Here is a 15,212-nt window from a genome sequence, read left to right as displayed (position 1 = left end):
TGAGATTGACATAATAGTTTACATATATCACTGCTTGGTGTACACACACACACCTATCAACGCTTGACATTCACGTTTATGGACGCCTATGATCAAATGATTGCGATTTACCCAACTGCATGTTGTAAAATCATACGGCGCTAGTCAAACGTGTGTGCTGTTCCCGAGAGAGTTTTCAGAAAATAACTGAATAAAGAAGCACTCGCGGAAAACAAGTTCAAAGAATAAAGTTTAAAGTTAAAATGAAGTTTGAAAGTATTGAGTCGTGGGCGATATCTGCTACCCTTAAACTCCCCAAACCTCCCGCAACCTTCCTAACATCTTCCCTAGGTCTGATTCTACTCGACCGACCCATGCTGTCAGCAGTTGTGCTGTGTGTCACAGTACCGGATCAATACGCTGCCGGCGACTGGGGACCCATCCCACAATGCACTGTTCCCACGCAGAAATTCATGGACATGGTTTTTATCAATTATCTTTTAATAATTAACAAACTGTTAAGGATGGGCTTCGGGATCAAGGGGTATTGTCAAAATGAATTTTGAGATCAAGGGGTATTGTGACATTGAACTTGGGGTGAAGGGGTATTGTGACAATGGACTTGGGGTGAAGGGGTATTGTGACAATGGACTTGGGGTGAAGGGGTATTGTGACAATGGACTTGGGGTGAAGGGGTATTGTGACAATGGACTTGGGGTGAAGGGGTATTGTGACAATGAATTTTTGGATCAAGGGGTATTGTGACAATGGACTTGGGGTGAAAGGGTATTGTGACAATGAATTTTGGGATCAAGGGGTATTTTGACAATGAACTTGGGGTGAAGGGGTATTGTGACAATGGACTTGGGGTGAAGGAGTATTGTGACAATGAATTTTGGGATCAAGGGGTATTGTGACAATGAACTTGGGGTGAAGGGGTATTGTGACAATGGACTTGGGATCAAGGGGTATTGTGACAATGAATTTTGGGATCAAGGGGTATTATGACAATGAACTTGGGGTGAAGGGGTATTGTGACAATGAATTTTGGGATCAAGGGGTATTGTGACAATGGACTTCGGGTGAAGGGGTACTTGTAGTCTGTCTTACAGACCCTGATACAAATATATCTATACATCCCATGCAAGTCTATAATGTTTGGCAAGTCTAGATTACTGTACAAAATGAAGAGGGTCTCTGGGCTCCTTTTTATTAAATTTTTATTTAGATAAGTTAACAACTGTTTTTTCTTTACGATATGTTCATTTCAGAGACTAGATGTTAGTCTAAGGTATTTGTGACAGAGGATCATGGGGTACTGTTAGAATATATTTGATTAAGTGTGCTGAGATAACATTTTGAATTTGTAACAGAGCATATTGTGACATTAGGCAGAGTACATGGTGGTATTTGATCAGAGAATAGTGTCACATTTGGTTATGAAACAGTGTCACATTTGGTTAGGAGATAGTGTCACATTTGGTTAGAAAATAGTGTCACATTTGATCAGGGAATAATTTGGGGTTTTTTTTCAGGAGATAAACTTGTGGGCAAAAGAGAGTATACAACCATGTTTGATGGTCAATAAAATAAAAACAAACAAGTGAATGTTATTGAATGATGGTGTATTCTGTCATAGGGTCACATGCGATAGTCCGTGAACAATTTCAGTGCGAAACTCAAAACAGGTGACGTGTACATGACGTCTACATGAACATGGGGATAGGCAGATCACAGTTCACAAGAATGATCAGAGTCAACCAGGTACTGTCTTGATAGGTTTTTGGTTTTTAACGGATACCTGGTACGCTCAGTAACGAGTATGACCACCGTGAGCACAAATGCACGTCCAGACTCGCCGCCTCATTGATGTTGGCAGCCGCCTGATGTCGTAATCGGGAATCTAATTCCATTCAATTCTTAAAGCGTCAGCAAGCTGTTGCTGGTTTGCTGGTGGGTGGGGGACATCTTCGGATCTGATGCTTCAGATGATCCATCAAGTGTTCAATTTGGTTCAAGTCAGGTGAGAGTGCGGGCCACGGAAGTACGTTGACGAGCCTTGCAGTGGGTGGTCTAGCGTTTTCATGCTGTAGGAGTGTTCCCTGTTGCTGTTGGCGAAGGCATGGAAGCATCATGGGTTGAAGAACGTCATCGCTGTATCGCTGGCCGTTGAGGTTGCCACAAATTCCATCCCAAACCATCACACCACCTCCACCATAGGGATGAACTGCATGCATGCAGCCTGGCACCAAACATTCCCCTTGCGATGGTGTGCTCGAGCTCGACCATCATTGGGAAACAGATGAAACCTGCTTTCGTCAGAGATAAGCACTCTCTGCCAATCAGGGACATGCCAACGTCATACTGTCCTGGCCCATTCGACGTCAGTATTCCCGGGTCAATGCCATTCCTGCGTCACGTAGACGTCGTAGCACCGTGCATCGACTGATACGGTGTCCTTACGCCGTTGCATCCGTTGCTGCCTTTTCGGTCGCCGTGACGAACCTGTTGCGCAGATGGTACGTGCGCCAGTAGCGGTCTTCCTGTTGCGTTGTAACTCGTGGTCTGCCTGATCTTGGCCTATCTTGTGTCCTGCCAGTCTGTCTGATGCGTTGAAGCAGTCTGGCGACTGTTGCCTGTGTACAGTTTAGGTTTCTTGCAATCAGGGTGTGATTGGCTCCCATCTACTCCATACTCATGTCTCTCTCTTTATTCCGCAGTTAACCATGGCATATCTTGGTGTGTTTTTTTATTACATGTGATGTCTTAACAATGGTTCATCGCCTTTTATACAAAGTCTACACGTACAGTTTTACGAATACCTGGAAAAGTTGTTGGGTGACTTTTGACCCCTGTACGTGCATCTTTACGGCCAACGCGTTGCGTTTTGGAGATTGATTTATCAGTTCTTGGGCAACTGTTTTAAACCTTATACCTTTTTGTTCAATTTGATACTTTTGGGGAAAAAATCATTTTAAAAGTGTATACTTTCTTTGGCCCATGAGTTTAGTGTCATATTTGGCCAGCAAATAGTATGATGTTTAGTCAGGAAAAGTGCTACATTTGGTCAAGGAATAATGTGATATTTGATCAGACAGTAGTGAGATATATCGTCAGGCAATAGTGCCATTATTGGTCAGTGAAGAGTATCACATTTTGTCAGGGAGTATGCTACCTCTGGACAGGCAATTGTGTGATAATTAGCCAGGGAGCACTGTCCCATTTGGTCAGAGTGCGATATCGATTCAGGGAATAGTGTCACATTTGGTCAGAGAATAGTTTGATATTTGGTCAGGCAATAGGGAGATATTTAGTCAGGGATAGTGCCACGTTTGTTTATTCAGGGAATAGTGCTACATTTGGCCGGGGAATAATGTGATATTTGGTAGGGCAATAGTACGATAGTTAGTCAGGGGAAAGTGCTACCTTTGGTGAGGGAGTACTGTCACATTTGGTTAGAGACTAGTGCGTTATCGAGAATATCGCCACATTTGGTCATTTTGGTAAGGGAATAGTGCCACAGGTATTCCGTGAATAGTATATTTGGGCAGGTAATAGCGTGTAATTTGGTCAGGCGATAGTATCACATTGTGTAACATTGAGTCAGGGAATAGTGTGATATGTTGTCAGGGATATTGTGTAACACTGAGTCAGGGAATAATGTGCTATGTTGTCAGGTACATTGTGTAACATTGAGTCAGGGAACAGTGTGATATGTAGTCTGGGATATTGTGTAACACTGAGTCAGGGAATAGTGTGATATGTTATCAGGGACATTGTTTGACACTGAGTCAGGGAATAGTGTGTTATGTTGTCAGGGAGATTGTGTAACATTGAACTAGAGAATAGAGTGATATGTTGTCAGGGACATTGTTTGACACTGAGTCAGGGAATAGTGTGATATGTTGTCAGGGATATTGTGTAACATTGAGTCAGGGAACAGTGTGATATTGTGTAACATTGAGTCAGGGAATTGTGTGATATGTTGTCAGGGATATTGGGTAACATTGAGTCAGGGAACAGTGTGATATGTTGTCAGGGATATTGTGTAACATTGAGTCAGGGAATAGTGTGATATGTTGTCAGGGATATTGTGTAACATTGAGTCAGGGAACAGTGTGATATGTTGTCAGGGACATTGTGTAACACTGAGTCAGGGAATAGTGTGATATGTTGTCAGGGATAATGGGTAACATTGAGTCAGGGAATAGTGTGATATGTTGTCAGGGACATTGTGTAACATTGAGTCAGGGAAAAGTGTGATATGTTGTCAGGGACATTGTGTAACATTGAGTCAGGGAACAGTGTGATATGTTGTCATGGATATTGTGTAACATTGAGTCAGGGAACAGTGTGATATGTTGTCAGGGATATTGTGTAACATTGAGTCAGGGAATAGTGTGATATGTTGTCAGGGAAATTGTGTAACATTGAGTCAGGGAACAGTGTGATCTGTTGTCAGGGATATTGTGTAACATTGAGTCAGGGAATAGTGTGATATGTAGTTTGGGATATTGTGTAACATTGAGTCAGGGAACAGTGTGATATGTTGTCAGGGACATTGCGTAACACTGAGTCAGGGAACAGTGTGATCTGTTGTCAGGGATATTGTGTAACATTGAGTCAGGGAATAGTGTGATATGTTGTCAGGGATATTGTGTAACATTGAGTCAGGGAATAGTGTGATATGTTGTCAGGGACATTCCGTTACACTGAGTCAGGAAACAGTGTGATATATTGTCAGGGACATTGTGTAACATTGAGACAGGGAATAGTGTGATATGTTGTCAGGGACATTGTGTAACATTGAGTCAGGGAATAGTGTGATATGTTGTCATGGATATTGTGTAACATTGAGTCAGGGAATAGTGTGATATATTGTCAGGGACATTGTGTAACATTGAGTCAGGGAATAGTGTGATATGTTGTCAGGGACATTGTGTAACATTGAGTCAGGGAATAGTGTGATATGTTGTCAGGGACATTGTGTAACATTGAGTCAGGGAATAGTGTGATATGTTGTCAGGGACATTGTGTAACATTGAGTCAGGGAATAGTGTGATATGTTGTCAGGGACATTGTGTAGCACTGAACTAGAGAATGGTGTGACATTAGATGTGGAAATATTGTGATATTAGACCTGGGCCATTGTGACATTTGATCAGGAAATCTTTCGGCCATGCATCCGAGATGGTCAATCAGAAAAAAGAAAAATATTTTCTTTTATTGGAATATCTGATATCTCATATAGTTTTCCTAGCTGCCGTGAGTTTGGACAGACGAGATAACTCGCTTTGCAAGGGCGACAGGACGGCGTGAGTTTTGAGAGATTACTATTTGTCATCAATTTTACCCAGACTGGCGAAGATTGCAGCGAACGCTGAGACCTGGAGACTGAATCATATGACCATTTCTCCAAGATGTATGTGGAATCCGACAGCATGCACCGTCATCCGAGGGCGCCAGTAATAAGCAGCTTTATCGTCATGAATATCGTCAAGGCAAAAAATACCATATTATAGAAATCCGGCTGTTTTTTTTCCTTTCTGAATAAGCATGTGTCAAAGATACGTCCCCTTCTCATCAATCGACGTGAACAGATTAAATTACACGCCTGCCTTCCATCGGCTGTGAGTGACACAATGACAGGCAAATATATCTCGTTATAGTGATTGGGCGTCCTTCTCTCGAGATTTTACAAGACGTATTCAGTTAAAACCTGTCTGTATTTCTTCAAGGAAAGTTGAATATTTTACAGAGATGGACCCACCATCACTTCTTTCTCTCACGCTGATGCACCATCGCTCTTAATAACATGTACTACTTCCCTACGTGACTATTAACTGAAGTGAATTTTTTGTTTGATTGATAATCCTTTCAGCAACATTTTTGCTTTTGCGTTTAGGAGTGAGTGGGTGACTAAAAATACGCTTGCATCTTAGGCACCGTTAATGTCATACCAATGTAACGATGGCCTGTTGGTGTTCAGGTCTGGGCCCAAGGGTTACATCTGTTGTGTGGGCATGGACTATCTATTGTCTATTGTCATTAGGCAACAAACACTAACTATAATTTCAAATTGCGTGAGTGGTGGGCGCTGCCGATGGGAAGGAGCGTGCTTGCCCTTTTCTCGAGCACCTGGTGTCGACACTGATTTTAGTGATCCATTCATATGGTTTCTGTTCTTGTTTTGTCTTTTGCGCCCAATAGAATCTTTTTCGGCGGAAGATCGAGACTGGTTATTCTCTGGCGTTACCGTTGAATATACAGTTTTAATTACTAGTAGTTATTTAACGCATCCGCCGACCCATATTCTCACAGTTGAATCTGTTAACTAATTTCAGAAATGACACTTCACAATACTGTTGATCAAAATTAGTTATTCCTCATATCACCTGGTTGACATATGTGTTTAAAGTATTCATTTTAGAAAAGTGAACAAGTTTTTATATCTTATGTTTTACAAATTGTTCGACGAGCTGACACGATGGTTTTGGGAAGAAAATTATTTTAAAAGGAAGGCATAAAAATTTTCATCCAATGTGCTCACTTACAGCTTTTGACAGTCTCCCGTGCTGTTGCCTCAGTATCTTGGAGAAGATGGAGAATAAAGGGCTCAGGGAATATGTTCCGTGATATGGTCTAGTGGGTTATTGATAACTGTATCAGCTTAGTCTACTGACAAAAGGGTTGTTTAATTCTTTTAAATCCTTACATATTGCCCTCTGACCCCAGATGTTTGGCTAACATTCCATTTTGATTAAAAAATACTGGCCGATATCTTGATCATCTCTCGCTTTGAATGTTGTGGGTGAAGGGTATCGAAGTGCCATAAAATATACTTAACCAGCAACATGGACTTAGGTAATAGTTATATTAGAGTTACCTCCCTTGCAGTAAAGCTTTGCCCATTCCATTTTTATCAAGCAAATCAAGCTTCATTTGTGTGGCTAAAGAAATGTTTGCGTTTAAAGGTAGCTAAGAGTGTTTCACTACCGACGCATTTGCACACAGACTTTCTCGGGTTCGCTTGGGTTGGCTCTATTTAATCCGATTGGACATCGGCCAACCCTGACTGGATTCCATATTGGAACAAGTTTCGTGCACGTGACTATTACATGCCATAACACAATTTGAGGGCAGTCGTAAACGCTAAATAACAGTTTAAATTGTTTCCTCTTTTTTATCTCCAAAACGAAAGTGCATACTGGCAACTTTCTCCGAATATTCAGAAATTTCCGTCCTGACAGGCAAAGACAGATTTTCTTTGGAATTCAATGTATCTATTTTAACCGAAAAGCATTTTCGTGTTTCCATTGCGCCTATCAATAATGGAAATATTTTTCATAAAGGAAGTTATTATCAGTATAAAATCCAGCTGTCTGATTGGCCAGTCACCTCTTGTAAAATCCTGTACAAGACGTTCGGTGGCTGCTCCTCGGTTCTCTGTGAGCGTCGTCGAAAAGATGGACGCAGCTGTAAGTCAGTCGGTGGCATGTACGGACATATTGTTTTGTATGATGTCATGGTTGACCTTGTCGACATTTGAATTACCATAACGAACCCACTGGAGTAGGGCTGGGACTGGTTCTCGGGTACCCGGGTCGGATGGGTACTGAGTAGGACCCGGATACCCACAGGACTACCCGGACCCGTGGTTAGTCACGTGATATATTGTTTCATGCCAAAAATTCACTATGTAACTAAATGATTACACGACAATTTTAAGTCTCTAATGTTCGCTTTTCTTCATGACTATGAACACGTTCCTTCTGACTTATATATGTTGATATAACAAAGCTACAACTTCAGTCAACTTCAGTGTATGCATGACCACGTCGTTTATTCGTGTATCTAAAAACATTCTGCCAGGGCTACTGTCAAACTATTCACAATCGGACATTCTGTACCTATCTCGAGACACCAACAGCTGGTACCCGGGTAGGGTCGGGTAATAGGGGTGTGGGTACCCGGGTAGGAAATTTACACTGGAGGTGGTAAGGCAGCTTTGATACTGCCACACACAATTTTCACCGACAATAAACCCCTGTACATGTGACCTGGCAATGATGTGTCAATAACTGGGTGTACTCCCACAGATCATCGATCTCGTGGTGCACAAGCCCATTCGGCTCGTAAAATCGCGTACACCCGGCTAGTGACCTTGTGTTTGACTCACAGGTTAATACTAGACAGTTCTATAGTATAGACGCATTTCCAGTGTTCTAAAAAGAAAGTCTTTGTTGACATACAGCGTAAAGAACCTGGGTAGAATAGGTCTTCAGCAACCCATGCGTGCCGTAAAAGGCGACAACACTTGTCGAAAGGGGCGACTAACGGTATCGGGTGGTCAGGCTCGCTGACTTGGTTGATGCATGTCATCGTATTTCAATTGCGTGGATCGTTGCTCAGTTTGCCAATCACTGGATTGACTGGTCCAGACTCGATTATTTACAGGCCGCCGTCATATAGCTGGAATATTGCTGAGCGCGGCGGTAAACAACAAACCAACATTTGAAACCTAGATTATGCTTTAGGTATGACAAATGAAAATGTTGCCATGCACAAAAAATGTGGCTTAACGTCGCGTTGAAGATTCTTCCACTTATATAACGACGTGCTTGAATATATGCGTCTTACTGTCTGTACTAGTCCAGACTTACTAGTGCTCACTGTCCTAGCCCACCCAGATACCATGCCGGGAATACCAGATTCAGACACAGTATACTGACTCCGACTTTTCACGTGCTCAAACCAAAAGCGCAGACACATTTTGCTTCAGCCTAAACAGTTGTTGAGATGTTTTATAACCCCGGAACATGTTCACAATGTCCAAACAAATAGGACGCCCTTCACTGTAATCCTACTTATACATGCTAAACGCGCTAGGCGAGATATTCTCGTGACGGAAGCAGGAAGAGCGGTATATAATGCCTTAATACAATCAGGTCTATTTGTGTATGCATCCGAGCACAGATTTACTGGTCTGGAGTTTTACATAATATCTAATCTCTCTGTAACCAGAGATACAAGCTCATTTCCTTTCACAAATATGTTGACATTCATGCAAAGCTTACCTGATCACTTTGAAGCTCTCAACTGAAGTGAGTGAGTGAGTGAGTTGGGTTTAAAGCCGCTTTTAACAGCATTCCAGTTATATCACGGCATGTCAGCTTAGTGTGGGAGGAAAGCCCGAAGTGATGCAGGTGTCAGACGTTTACCACTTTGGTGAAACCCACGAGTACGGGTATGGTGCTGGGCCAGCCGTGCCCCCTCTCTACTGATGTGATGTGAAATTGGGTTTACATCTTGTACGTGTTTATCCACTACAAAGCCACGCACATGCACGTGTGTGTGTGTGTGTGTGTGTGTGTGTGTGTGTGTGTTTTTTGAAGGAGCGGTGGTCGGGGTGACTGCTTGTACTGGCCCGGACTTATCTAGGTATTACAGTGTTAGCGGTTTTTACACTGAGATACCACAGACACAATATACTGACTGCGCCGACCAATCTTTGATTTTTATCCCCTTATACCGGGCGCCAGTCCGGGTTAACAAGTACCACCCTTCAACGGCTTTGGGTGTGACACGGCCAGGGAATTAAACCACCGAACTTCCGTTCTCCGGGCAGACGCTCTATCCACTACACCACGGAGTCTGTCTTCTCCGGAAGTAATTGATATAAATACAACAGCATCACAATATCCGATGATATTTCTCTTCCAGTCATCCGAAGAAATGAAACTTTTAATGTATTTGCACAATGAAAGCCAACTAGTGTGGACGGGATGGTCCCTTCATAACCATAGACTGACACAACAAGAACCGCCCTGCAGAGTTTCTGGAGTTTCCGAATTTCTGATTCTTCGTCTGGAGTGAATGAGTGAGTATGGTTTTACGCCGCTTTAAGCAATATTCCAGCAATGTAATGGCGGGGGAAACCAGAAATGGACTCCACACATTGTACCCATGTCGAGAATCAAACCCGGGTCTTCGGTGTGACGAGCGAACGGTTTAACCAATAGGCTACCCGACTTGCTTTTAAGACAGTAAGATCATGACGCTAAGAGTTCAGGGTGGCCCAGTTGAAGTTACTCGTTATCCAGAGCTCCGTCGTTTTGGTGAAACCCACGACCACGGGTATGGTGCTGACAAATTTAGAAACATAATCGGGGCGAACCGGGATTCGAAACCACAATCATAGGTTACGGGCGTGCCCAAGGGACGTAACTCTGCACAGTGAATTGCGGCGCTTCCGACGACGGGGCCCCCACCCGATACAGAGCGTATTGAAATGGGCACGGAGTTGGTGGAATTGCGCGATTTCCAAATAGCTCCTAAAGGGCCTTTCACACCTTTGGGTCGCCGGAGCTATACCGGAGCACAAATATGGCGATTTTCGGGGATCGGTACTAGTACGGCAGCGCAACGCTATCACATCGGTAAAAACGGTAGTACATTGTCAGGACATCGTCAGAACATCTTCAGAACATCGTCAGGCGACGGTAGAAATTTTTGAATATGCTCAAAAATCTCCGCCGTAACGCTGCCGGAGCGAGCAACGGGACAACAACGGCAGTACTCTGGTACGGCTTCCTTAATATCGATAGAGAACCGGTAGCGTCCCGTAATGGATCGGCAGCTCTCCGGTGGTCTCAATGTGTACCGTACTGGTACCGATATGATACCGTAGCACTACCGAATACCACCGAAGTAGTACCGATGCGCCGCCGATGTGATACCGGAGCTCCACCGTCACACCGTTGTCCTGCCGATGTACATCGGTGGTACATCGGTATAACATCGGCAGCGCACTGGTATCACTCCGCTATAGCTCCGGCCAACGGTGGTACATCGGTATAACATCGGCGGCGCACTGGTATCACTCCGCTATAGCTCCGGCCAACGGTGGTACATCGGTATAACATCGGCAGCGCACTGGTATCACTCCGCTATAGGTCCGGTCAACGGTGGTACATCGGTATAACATCGGCGGCGCACTGGTATCACTCCGCTATAGCTCCGGTCAACGGTGGTACATCGGTATAACATCGGCAGCGCACTGGTATCACTCCGCTATAGCTCCGGCCAACGGTGGTACATCGGTATAACATCGGCAGCGCACTGGTATCACTCCGCTATAGCTCCGGCCAACGGTGGTACATCGGTATAACATCGGCAGCGCACTGGTATCACTCCGCTATAGCTCCGGTCAACGGTGGTACATCGGTATAACATCGGCGGCGAATCGGTAACACTAAGGTGTCAGAAACGTGGTATTCAGTAGCACATCGGCTCTTACATCGGTAGGACAACGGTAGAACAACGGTATCACAACGGAAACGCCGGTACTACAACGGTATTGCTTCGATCAATTTTGATTTTTCAAGTGCTTTCTCGCCGGAGCTCCGCCGCTCTACTCGCCGATGTTATTTTTGCTCCGGTTCAGTCCCGGCGAGATACATCGGTAGTGTGTGACAGGCTTTTAAGGTTCTGCAGAAATCAGAAAAACTTGCAAGTAGCGACCTTTGATCCCATAGTTATTCAAACCAGCCCAGGAAACGAGGTCTCTTTGCACCAAGTGGATAGGAAATCTGTCGAAGTTACAACCGATAGACTTGCGTCAGAGAGACTGCAAATTAGCACTTGTCTGCACATTATGCTTCATGACACATTCCTCAACTAAGCACAGCACATTTCCGTAAAAAACGTGGTCCCCCGGAAACAGAAACCAGAGTATGACAACAGACAACATGGACAGATCATTCAGGGGGATGAGGTTTGATTCTGAAGGTCTGGGACGTACTGCTTCCGGCAAAGCATAAGAATGGGGACATCATGGTCTTCAGTGCATGAGGGTTTTCATATATTTGATGAGAGCAAGCCAGTTACATCTTAAATATTTGTTCCAATTCAAAATGTTCAATAACACTGGACAAACAGATAGACACAGCGTTACAACACTGCAAGGAACTATGCTAAATTACAGCAAGGTCTGTAATTGTCAGCACATTAGGGGCCATTCATATAGATAAAACAGAGTAGGGCTTTACTTGACGGAAGCAGGTCTGTGAGTGTCTGTATTAACAGTTTGGTTATTGGTCTCATACAAGTGTATCCTAAGGAAGCGAATTTATAGATGTCAACTTCTTTATTATGAGGAACCCAACCTGATGAAGGAGTAAGCATATACACCGAAACGTTCTGTTTCTTATAATAAAGACGTTTACATCCATAAATTCTCTTCCTTATGTGTATCACTTCTGAACGCGAATGTGGACATGGTTTGATTTGTTACACTGACATGTAGATATGCTACAGCATTTTTTCAGCCGTTTGGCATATACCTTCAAAGATATGCACATCCAAATATGGCTTGGTTCCTTCTCTAGTTCTAGAAATGCAAAGTACTACCTTTAAGACTACTATTATACTAGAACCTTATCTATTAGGTTTAAATCTACATAAGTTTAGAACGGCTTTCTCTCGATTTCGTTGTAGCTCACATGATCTAGTTATTGTAACGGGCAGATATTAGATATTGCAAGAGAACATAGACTTTTGTAGGATTTATGAAACTGATTGCATTGAAGATGAATATCACATTTAATGTGCATGTTCAGTGTTTAATGATTAAAGAGCAAAATATCAAACTTACTATTTCTACCACAACGCAATTGTAAACGAATCTTGTAAATTATTGACATGTGATTGTACAGAATATATGATGAATTTATCTATGTACATATATCATGCTATGAAACTGAGAAAATGTATTTGTAACACGCCCATGACATACAAACTGAATGATCTACAGGCCTTTGGCCTCATCAGTGCGATGAATAAAGATTGATTGACAGGTATTTCTGTCTATGAATTATCTCACCAAGTGTACCATAACATTGTAAGCTAAGGGTTGCCAGACTAGAGAAATCCCCGCTTGGTCAGCATCTACAAACCAGACCTATACAGTGCACATGCGCAAATGCTTGGACTTTTGTGTCAATGAATGTGATACCCGTACCTTCACTAGCAAATATTCTCGAGCTCTACATTACTTATCAAGCAACAGTACGTCCCAGCAAATACAGCCCCATTGTGAGTTAATGTCGTTACAAGTCTGTACGAGGGCATTGTTCGTGGACCCCAGTCAAAAGTTCATGGGTTGTGAAGAAAGTGCTTACTGGTGTAAAAAGAGTGCTGGGTACAGGTCAACAGTTTGTAAAACATAACACCCTTGTCGAACTAGGCTGAAAATTCTCGGCTCAATCGTAGCGCCACCAGTGGTTATGACGATTTACGTCCCTTCTATGTCCCTTCTATAGGCCAATCAGATTCCACCTCTCATATCACTTGCATTTGTTTCAAGCAAAATGGCGGCGCCCTGTCAAGACGATCTGATCGATAATCAAAATCTAGATTGTGATAAAACGCATCTTACTTCGAACAGTGCATCAAATCAGGTGAGCACCTTTATCAAAAACATGAAAAGATTTGGAAAATATCTGTTGAGGCCGAGTTGTCGGTAAACATGCTTTGCAAATCCTGCAATCGACTGATATTTGCACGGCAGTTTACTAACCGGATAACGATTTCGATTTTGATTGGACTATGCATAGCTTCTTTAGTCTAGACAAAATATAACTCCCTTGCCTCGGGAATATGTGATCCATTAATCCTTCGGTATGCCTGGGGGCACGGGTAGCCCAGTTGTTTAAGGCGCCACAATTCACTGTGCAGAGTTGCGTCCCTTGGACACTCCAGAAACCTATGATTACGGGTTTGAATCCCGGTTTGTCCCAACCATGATCCAGGTTTGACAACACCATACCCGTGCTCGAGAGTGTCCCCAAAGTGGTAAACGTTCGAGACCTGCATCACTTCGAGATTTCTTGCCACCTTAATCTGACGAGCTGTGATATAACTGGTATACTGTTTAAAGCCGCGTTAACCCAACTCACTCACTCACTTCGATATACCTGATGATGATGATGATGATTGTTGTTGTTGTTGTTGCTATTGTTGTGTATTTATTGTTGTTATTGTATGTGGGACACTAATTTGCTCTGACCCTTAATCTCCGCACTCTTCACATCAAAATGTCAGCATGGCATTTACAAAAAAATGTACCTGTTAAAAAAATAGGGACACAACAGTGAGAGTAACTTTAGACAGGGAAAGAGTTCACGCACACCAAATACCGACCTTGCTTGCTGAAAAGCCATGCTCGGTTGATCACGATTTCTCAGTCAACACAGAGAACCGAAACCGGTTTTGGTAGGCCATGCGGTATAATGTTTTCAGAGTCGGATTTTTCATGTTGCGTTTAAGTGAATGATTTGTCAAAGGAAAAACGTTGTTCTACCTCTTTGTGTTGCAGCTTTCTCACTGTAAAAAAAAAGTAAACTTTGTAAATACTTTGATATCTTTGTGAAAAGTAATCAATTTTAACATGTCCTTATATGATTATGAAACTAAGCCAGAAAACTCACTTGGATAAACGCAATGCCAGTTCCTTCTTAACGGGGGGCACGGGTGGCCCTGTCGTCTAAGGCGCTGCAATTCGCTGTGCAGAGTTGCGTGCCTTAGGCAAGCCAGGAACCTTTGGTTGTGCGTTCGAATCCCGGTTCACCCCGATTATATTTCTAGGTTTGTCAGCACCATACCTGTGCTCGCGGGTTTCACCGAAGTGGTAAACGTCTGAGACCTGCTTCACTTCGGGCTTTCCTCCCACATTAAGCTGACACGCCGTGATATAACTGGAATGCTGTTAAAAGCGGCGTTAAACCCAACTCACTCACCTTGATAGCATGTGAGTTAATGAGTGATGGTTTACGACGTTGTAGCAATATTCCTGTACTATCACGACGGGGGACACCAAAAATGGATTTCACATTGTTTGATTTTGTCAGGATTCAAACCAAGAATTGCGGTCTGCCGATCAAGCGATGAAAACGGTTTAACCATGGGGTTTCCCGTCTGCCACATATGGTTTCTGATCCTTGGTATGGTACTATATTGGAGATTAACTGACCCATATGGCATGTTATATATGTTTAAATGCATTTTAGGCTTAATTATTTTCAAGGTTTAAAAAAATTAATTGTCTGCAAGAAGAAATACCTGGTATTCTAGCTGTAGGTGAAAAGATATCTAGTTTCCATACAAAATTGCTCTGCACCCCCACCCCACCCCACCCCTCTCTACCACACCCCACCACACCTCCGAGTATCCAA

The sequence above is a fragment of the Haliotis cracherodii genome, unplaced genomic scaffold, assembly GCF_022045235.1.
Source record: "Haliotis cracherodii isolate W230 unplaced genomic scaffold, xgHalCrac1.p SCAF_6, whole genome shotgun sequence".
In the NCBI taxonomy this organism is placed as follows: Eukaryota; Metazoa; Mollusca; class Gastropoda; order Lepetellida; family Haliotidae; genus Haliotis; species Haliotis cracherodii.
Note: the sequence above shows the minus strand (reverse complement) of the source record.